This window comes from Strix uralensis, chromosome 28 (assembly GCF_047716275.1).
Source record: "Strix uralensis isolate ZFMK-TIS-50842 chromosome 28, bStrUra1, whole genome shotgun sequence".
NCBI classification, from domain to species: domain Eukaryota; kingdom Metazoa; phylum Chordata; class Aves; order Strigiformes; family Strigidae; genus Strix; species Strix uralensis.
The window spans coordinates 3499277-3509266 of record NC_133999.1 but is presented as its reverse complement, the minus strand read 5'-3'; positions in this window follow the sequence as shown (position 1 = coordinate 3509266).

The window sequence follows — 9990 nt, the reverse complement described above, 5'->3', positions numbered from 1 at the left end:
ATTAATATGAGTAAATGCAGGAAAAAGGATGAAATAAAACATATCCTATTGAAGGAAATGAGAGCTCCTTAAGAAAGAAAAACACACATAGGAAAGACGTGGGCATATCAGGATACAAATGGGACACTGGGGAGTGCCGGATTCCACAAGCATGATGTTATTGAAGTGTTTGATACCAGAGTAAGCACCTGCAGATATGAATTACATCCTTGTTCAGACCACTAACATCGGAGTACTGACATCTCAGGAAGTGCTTATGTTATATTTCAAATCCCACTGCCAACTGCATAAATATCAAATAAATCAATCATAGATATAAAAGACGTTATCTTAAGGACTTTAAAAAGCTGAACAAGCCCCCTCTCTTCTAGAGGTAGTACCACCCTTAAATCATTTGGGCTTTTTCTGTCAGTCGCACCTGAACAGCAATAACATTAACGCTGTTGACCATCAGACATTAAATGCTTCACCTCTGTACCCAGACTGGTACAGAAATAGTTAAAACCAGTAATAGCGCCGTGATTGTGTCAAAGGGTTTGCACACTGTAAATATACTTTCCACTGCCTTCAAGGGGTGGATATCTCATTTTACACGTGTAGAAACTGAGGCACCAAACTGTGAAAGGACTTGTGCAATATCAAGAGAGCTCTAGAATGTCAAGAGCAAAACAAGCTCAGGACTAGGAGTCCCTGTCATGTTTATTAGCCCATGCAGTCTTTATTTTCATGTGTTTTGAGAAGCTATTCCTGACCAAGACAGAAAATGCAATCTAGAAATGAAATATTCTTGTGATAGAAAGGCATTTTGTCATCTGCATGTATCAGATAAAAAGACTATTAGAGTACAAACATATTTCCTCTCATTTTAAAGAAACCTTGTGATTTAACTGAAAGTGTCTGTGTTGAAAAATTCAGGTCTTAAGCTTCTGCTACATTTTTAGTAGCTTTTAAAAGTTATAAACATCAAAATGTAAAAACATACAATTTAAAAATTTGATTTTAATTACTCTGTGAGCTTTACTAAACTAAGATTTTACTAGTATTATGGAATTTTGGATTTTAAGAACACTTTCCATTTTAAGTTTCCCCATAAGCTCTTATTAGACTAATTTGTTATTTTTCCTTGCTTGCCATGGGAGTCTTAATTACTACTGCTCCAAATACAGCTACCATCCATCTTAATCAAGCAGGGACTATTTGGCCATACCGCTAAATCATCTGGTGTAATCAGTTTTTAAAAGTTTGTTCTGCAGTGAAAAAATGGCTGAGAAAGGAAGCAAAAGTAAATATATCTTTTTACATTTTGTTAACAGCAGCAGGAAGATTAAGTGGCCATTCCACTACATATTCATAAGAGTTCAGAATTTTTAAGCAGAGTGTATTCTGAGCCACATGTTCTGGGAGATGTGGGGGAAAAAAAAAAAAAAGGTCTGCTGCAAATGACAATTTTTGAATTGGAATGAGTTTGTGAATTAAAAGTGTCAGTAGAATCTAAACTTCATAATTTCTCTCAAACTCCTAAGAACACAAATTCTCCAAACCAAGGTGATTTCCAGGTGGAAACATTTGCAGGACTACTGTTTTGCATGGAGCATACACAGGGAACTCCAGCAGAAGTTCTGGTCCAGCCTCCGAGCTCGTTATGCCGTGCAGATGACTGAGCTTTATTTCCAGAGAAGCACCAACAGTAGGGAACGTGACTTGTCACTTCTCTGGAGTGGCATCAGTACTGCAGAGCAAACAGCCCATCTGCTGCCTCAGAGGCTCCGGAAGCTCTGGGAATTGCCACTGTCAGAAGTCTGCACCATTTGTGACTTTGCTGCATTTGTTCTATGGCAGAAATGAAACATCTAAATAGCTGGTAGCCTCAGGGTTCTGGACAAGAGGCCCACGCGCCGATCTTACCGTCGTGCCTTTTTCTGCTGCTGCAACGACACAGCACCACTCGCCTGCTCCCACCTAGAGCCCAACAGGAGCATTCCCACCGACCGTCGTGGGCTTCAGAACAGTCTCTCCCTTCTTACAACCTTGCATTATCTACTATATACTTCGCTATTGAATGATTTCATAACCTGAATATAGCAATAATATGCACAGTGTAATTAGTGTGTATTTAATATGATTACATAGTTTAAATATGTTTTGGCAGAAGTCTTTTACAATCCTGTGCCAATTTCCAGTCACCAATTTTAGTGCCAGTCCCTCAGCAGCTGGACCAGCTTAATGGCCCTTCTTGTTATGAACAGTTAAAGTCTGCCTGTGATTTTTTTTCTTTAAAAAAAAACCACAACACTTTTTAGAAAGATTAGGTATCGATTAGGAATAGAGAAAGCATCTGTAGGGCTTGACCTTATCTTCAGCCTTTTATGACTGTAGATTATCATACCCTTTGAGTGAGAAAAAAACCCCAACAATTAAGCTTTTGCTTGTTTTTGTTTTTCTAAGGAGTGATTGAAGGTGAAAACAAGATTTGGGATACAAAAATCCTCTCTTTGCCCAAACAAACAAACATGGGGCAGTAGAACATGGTTTGGCCAAAACACCAATAGGAACATGACTCAGACATATCACAGGAGGGTCCGTTCTAATTCCGCTCTATGGCCCAATTCAAGCCACTCATGAACCACTAAGTGTCCTGCCCTGGGACATATTTATCCAGGAAGTTATTCTTCTCAGTTTTATTACACCTGTATGTATTTTTGTTTTATATCCTGCAAGGTAATTGTGTGAACTCAAGATGAACAATTCAAAACTTTCCAAATTCAACTTGCACCTGGAATATGCTTTTAGGGCCTTAACTGTCTACTAAGCAAAATGCAGACCTTTGTGAAATTGCAAGCTTATCAGCTTTCAAAGAATAACCTACAGAGTAGCACCACCATATTGAAAAAAAAAAAAAAAATCTGTTGATCAGCACTACTAAATTTAAAGGAGTATTTCTCCTTGTTCTGAGATTTTCATTCGATATAGGAAACCATATCAGGTGCCTCCATCTTTGATGGGGAACCAGTCCATACACAAGAGGAAACACAACACTGTTACAGCTCAGACATTGTTCATATGGCTGCTGTCCCATTAATCCACCCAAATCCCTCCATCCTCTGGTCTTCTCAGAGGTTCCTCTCATTTTAATCCTCAAAAAAACCCCTAAATTCAGAGTTTCCAAGGGAGCTTTCATAATTAAGATTTCATTATCAGTTTGCATACAAAACAAATGCATCTTTATGCAGCATTACTGTCAAAAATGAGACATTCCATTACCAGAGTTCAGTTCACAAGATACAATAAGAGCAGGGAAAAATGTAATGACAAAAACAAAGAAGGTTCAAGTTTCCTTAAAAAAGTCTAACCACCCCCCCTTCCCTCTGTTCAGCTGCAGTAAGGTGAAAGGCTAAATGTGGACAGAATGGTAATATGTAAGCGGTTTCTAAGCTTTCTGGTGGGAATACTTAACAGCATAAGTATGTTTCCCCTGGAGACCTTCTCCACCATTTGGTCCAATTTCTTACTCCAAGAACTGAACCAATTCATGATGTAATGCTCCAGGGAAAACATTCCTCTCGAAAAAGAGTATCTTCCTAGGGAGAAGTTTGAAGAAAACATCTTAATATTGTTTAAACAGCTTTTGGCACGGTCATACGCTGCATTGCGCTGCATTCAATACTGAAAGCAGAAGACAGGCTAAAAATATGGAAATGGAAAGTTTTAGGATTTAGTTTAAGACTTCTCCTCAACTACCACCCCAAGTCCCTAGCCTTTGCTGATCCTTAGTGGAATGAGAAAAAAGAAATTTTCAGAAGCAGAGATTTTCTTTGCTAATAAAAGAGGAACAATTTAAGGCTTTGGCTATTCTGTGTGTCAGTATGAAACCACATATTTAATTCTGCCTATAGCCTTATCATTTTCTATAGCTCTTATACAAAGGTGCAGTTCCAAAGCACTTAACACCACAGATCTGGCTGCGACTAAGGCTTTTTGTGGCTCTATTAAGAGGCACTGTGCCAAGCATTAGGAAAAGTTCCTGGCAGCGATGCTTTAATTTGCTTAACTCGCAATATCTTGTGTGTGCATACATTCTCTGTGCTACCAACAGCTTTGCTTCCCTTTTTGGATCATCACTCTGTGAACCAACTTGTCATTTTTGTGACTGGCAAGAGCCAGATATCGGTGTATTAAGCAAGACGAGGGAGCATTGGGAAGACAGAAGGTGAGCGAGGCAGAGCAGAAGGCAGCAAACTCCAAACCCAAAGCGGTGGAGCACAGGGAAGCAGAAAAACTGGGCAAGGTACAACAGACCTATCTACAGCGAGAAGCAAGCAGTGGGAGAGATGCAAAAGACAAATGTAAGGTGAACATTTGAGGCTTATATTCCATAGCTTGTATTGTATAATGCTTAGCATTAAGATAAGCTACATGTACATTACCTACTCCTTATATAAACCTTACAGAGCTTTCTGTGCGAAACACACCGTGGGTACTTACGATTTTTTTCTTGGGAGTAAAATGACCTTTTTATTCATCATTAGTATTTGTACCCACACAATTACTTTTTCCTCAATAGCACACACGAGGATACTCAACATATCCAAGTCACAGTTCAAACATGAATTCCCTTATAACTTTAAGAGATTTGCATTAGTGAATATTATTTACTACCAAAACTCAGCGTTACTGACCTTCTGAACATGGGACTAAGTGCATTTGTTTGTCCAAACATTTGTAGGACACAGGCAGGTTATTTATGACAGACTGAAGCATGGCTTCAAAAGTATCTTCAGTATAACTCAGTTGATTTAATGGATGGTGATATTAGATCCATATTTTTCACCCTGATGTTACAAGTGCTGGCAAATAAAGGAAAGACAAAGAGCAAGGAAACTGAGTAACAACTTAATTCAAGAACAGCACAAAACCAAACCCAGACCACAAAGGGAACAAAAAGCCCAATCTTCTGATTCCTATAGGGCTTGTTTAGTTTACTACAACATGAGGGCTTTCAAGGATCGATCACTATTTGTTCTTGCTGCTTCTCTTCAGACCTTGAGATACCTTGTTTGTAATCTTTAATGATTTAAAAAATGAGGCTCATTTACCTGCTTAAAAAACATTAAGAGTTTTGCATTTTATTTGTTCAAAGGGATTTTTGCTTGTAGGGTGGGATTGTGAGGAATAAGAGACTTGTTTGCAGAGTGGGGGTTGTTCAGGCATGGTGTATTTTGATAATTTAGTTTTAGTCCCTCATTGTTACAATACTTGGAGGTCTCTGGGCATAAATGACTAAATGAAAAATTACTATTATTAATAAATATGGTTGTTCAGACTATAAAACATGTTGCACAACATGAAATATCTCGGTTACACAGTGCAAGGTCTTCACTGAACTGACTGGCAATGCTAAAAACCAGCAGTAAGCCTGCGCCATAAAGAGGGTATTTAAACTAAACTTTAGTGGAGTTGGAAGCCAGTCCATAGCAGGCTTCTATCAAGAGGTTTTACTGCTAGTTTGCTGGGTCTTGTGTTTGTAGAATTTTCAGTTTCTTGGTAGACCCTAAACTTTTAAAGCCTTGAATCACAACTATTTATCACCCATCAGGGAGCTACATAAAATGTATTTTCCTTCAGAATGATTATTCTCATAAAAAAAACCCAATCAAAAAAAAAAGACAATTAAGAATATTCTTTAAAAATCTACAATACTGCCCAACTAACAGCGATTCTTAAAACTAAATGCTATGAACCACAAAAATTAATGCCACCTGCAAGCTGTAAATATGTGTATTATTTAATTTTTTTCCAAGTATTTTCTTTGGCTGTTATATTCAGCTGAACAAGGCCTAAAAATTGTCAAACTAAATTCTTGTTTAAGAGTAGAGCTCTAACTACTGCCAGTTTGAGTGAAACACACATCCAGGTTTAGGGAATATGTTTTATTTATTTTGGCTGCAGCGCAGGGTAGAACATTTTCCATCCCATCCGAATGCAGTCAAAAAGGTTTTGAAATATTGCACAATAAAAGCCATTCATTATATCTGTCTCCTCTGCCTTCCAAAAACAAAAATGGCTGACCAGTTCCAAATCTGTGCAGGGGGCAGGAAGATGGGAGTCAAGGGGTCACTGGAAATAACCCAAGACTAACACCAGGTTTTTCAGGTTTGAGTTAGGGAATATGTTCCATGCCCTCATTCCCAGTGCACACAGGTTTTTCTTCTTCCCCCTCCAAAGCTTGGTTAAAGTAGCTAATTGCTCTGTTATGCACAATTTACAGGACTTAATTACAAAACTAATACATTAGCCTTCTTGTCTATAAGTCACAGGCACAACTTCATCTTTTCCACTGGGACATGGTGAAATGAGACCTTACCTTATTTCAAGTTAAAACATTTTGGTTTGCACTGTTTACCTCCTAATTTTAAAACAGTGCAATTTGAAGGAATACCCAACTACACTTTACAGTTTGTTTTTAGATTTATTTCCATGGCTTACCTACCTGTTAGCAGCTTGAAAACGAAATTTCTTTCACTGCTCACTCCTGTTCCTGTGTGTTTAAGCTATACTTGGCATACTTCAATGGCTTTTTTTTTTTTCCTTCCCTCTCTCCATTTCCATGTACACAGATCTAACAATGCTTTTCTGTTTGCTTCCTTGTGCATAGACCAGTTCATCACTAAAGTCCTTCCAGGTCTAAGTGAACTATAAGAGTGCTAGAGGATTCAGAGTGAGAAGGAGGAAGAGCAGAGCACAAACGTTTTAGAGCATTTCTAAACAGCAACTAGAGCAGATGAACATACAGTGGTGACTTCAGCGTTTCAGTATCTCCTTCTATTGCCCAATTAGTCAAAAGCAAGTAGAGAAAAATAAGCTGAAGACCAGATGAACTTTACTTACAATGGATTATTTTAAAGTAAAAAAAAAAAAAAAAAGCAGCACGTACAATTCTTGTTATTTTCTTTCCCCTGCTTACCATGAGTGCCAGGCTGAGAAAACTCTTTTACTTCCGTTAACTCACACGTGAGAAAACTTGGTCATATCATTTCCACTTCTGTAACTTATGTGCATCTTAATTATGGCAAAATATTGGCATAAAATAACTCCTGGAAACCACTAACAGTTTCACTTTAAAACTGAAGAATTCAAGTCTAAGTATTGTTGTTCATTGTATCTTCAGCTCACTAACATTAAGCAAATTTAAGTGAAGACCATTCCAACTGTGAAATACTCCTTACTGCTAGTTGTCAGATATTCAGCTAACTGAAAATGCATCAAGAGGGCACTTCATAGGATAGCGCAAGAAAAGTGATATGTAATTACTCTTACTTATTAATGACACCATAATTACAAAGTGGCAAAATAATCAGTCTTTGTAGAACCCACCACTCGTCCTCTATGTCAGTCAGAGCACGATAATTACATGGCAATCTGTTAAATGCAATTATTCGGCAATATACACTTAGTACTAGCTATTACCATACTTGAAGCCACTGAAAGTCTATACAATGCAGTGCTTAATGGTAGTGAAGTACTTTTAAAGACAAAGTAATCTTTATAACAATCCTCTAGAGAGAAAAAGCATCCCTTTAGAAGAGCAGGAAGAGTAAATGAGAGGTGAAAGAGACTGGCCAACACCAGATTTATTTAGATGCCACTATAGTGCACAGACTTACATGGAGCTCAAGTACTGCACAAAAGAAAAAAAAAAAAAGTCAAAACAGTGACTTAAATTGAAGGCTACAAAGGCCAGCCTTCACCCTGGGGGCCTGCATCAGCCGGCTCCCCAGTCTGACATACTGCGCAGCGATGCTTCACTGATCAAACACCACGACTCAGTTTTACACCGTTGACTTTGTGCGTTCTTTTGTCTGATAACTTTGCTGGAAATAAAACTGCAGGTTGTATTACAGTGACTAAGCCAACCTAATATGACAGAACACCACTAAAATCTACTTCAGACAGTGCTGCAATTAACAGCTGAAAACTAGAAGCACAAACTCAAAATATCTTTCTGCACTCACACACAATATACCTTTATTTTAATTCCTACACCCCAACGTGGTAACGAAGACAAAAGATGACTTTGGAAAGTTCTTCTGTTGATTGAATAGGGATAGTGAAGTCACTGGTCATTCAAAGGTTAATGTTAACTCAATTTTAGAAAAGCAAATCTGAAAATGGAACCTGATTGTTCACTCTTCCTCTGTATCAGCACAGCCACCAAGCTGTAGGTTACACTATTTCAGGAGTCCAGAGAGATACTCTTCTGAGGAGACGCAGCGAGTCACACGAGATCTGAATGTCTGAAGTACCACGACCATTCTGCCAGCCTTGCATGAGGAGCGCTCTCCCAAATTCCCCAGTTCCTTCCCATGCTCAGCAGCCCCCGGTGTCAGCAATTCTCCAGCTCCCTATTCCACGACAGATTCTATCTCAGGTCTTAACTATTAGGCAAGTCCCAAATCACCTCTTGCAACCCTAATCTCTAGCAATCAGAAAACACAGCCAGAAGAGTCCTCAAGAGGCCATCCAGGCCCTATCCTTACCCCTAGGAAGGATCATATGTCATTCCTGACAGATATTTGTTTAATCTGTTCTTAAAAGCCTCCAGTGATGGAGATTCCACAACTTCCCAAGGCAATGTATCCCCATGCTCAACTATCTCTGCTGCTGGAACTTTTTCTTAATGTTTAACAGAGGCTTTTTTTTTCTCTAATTTAAACACATTATTTCTTGCCCCATTCAGTACAGATATGGAAAACAGATTATTACACACACACCCCCCCCCATTACAACAGCCTTCTGCATAATTGAAGACTTGTCTCAAGTCCTCTCCAGATTAAGTGCTGTTAACTGCAACCTCTTTATTTCTCTGTAGGTTCCAACCTCACCTCATGCAGTCAAGCATCTACACATAATTCCTAACAATCCTTTTCAAGCAAGCTGTGCCAGGAGGAAAATACAAGCTTTGTTTTTTCTCCCTACCCTTGCTCTTCTATTTCTGACTTTACTTACACTTCACTTCACATCTAAAGTGCACTTAGCCTATCCACTCAAGAAACCTCAAGGGAGAATTCTCTTCTAGTGCTGCTGTGACTGATGCACAGGACAGCAACACCACAAAGAGCACGTTCCAGGCAGTATTTTAGATTAAGCCCTCTAGTATCAGATGCAGTTTATTGCCTCTTCCTCCAGGACAACTCTTTACTTGACCTGACTATTCAAGTCTAGTATTCAGTATCCGACACCCACAGTCTCTAAAGGTTTCACTCACTGCTAGATTTGGTATCTAAAAGCTGTTAGGTAAACCCTAACATCTCAGCTGCAACTGTAGGGCTCCACTGTGTTTAAGACTGCAAAGTGATTTCCATAGAGAGAGTCGTATCTGAATACAGCGCAGAAGCATTTCACTTTTTCAGACTAATTCCAGTGTGTAGTTCAGCTTTTTTTTTTTTTTTTAATGTTAGAAGTAGCACCTATTATTAATTTTAATGTCAAGGAGCTTTAGATTTTAATCTTAGCTGGTATCTCTTCAAAGATTTTGTACACTATGGTATTATTTTCCAATTCAGTTACAACCATAAAACCTCATGTCAGACTGCCCTCTCCTGGTAAACCAACATACTGCTGCCACAAGATTCAACTCGAGTAACTTACCATTCTGTTTCCAAACCTAAAATTTTCATTGCGACACAAAAGCAAACCCCAAAATAAAACAGCAAGGAAACTGTTTTGATAACTTCAGTAATGTTTCTAAAGGAGCATAAGATGAACAGCATTTAAGTAGTGAAGTTTCTTTCAAGTTGCCGTAGGAGTTCTTAGGAAAAACTGATGATGTCTGTAGAGAAAAGCAAAACGTGCATAAAAATGAAACTGTTCTGTTTGCTTTTAAGCTTTATAAAAGCAGCCAAGTACATAAAGTGTTTTATTCCACATCAATAATGTTAAAAACAAGGTCACAGAAGAGATCATTTTCAACAGAAAGCTATTTTCTTCAAGCTG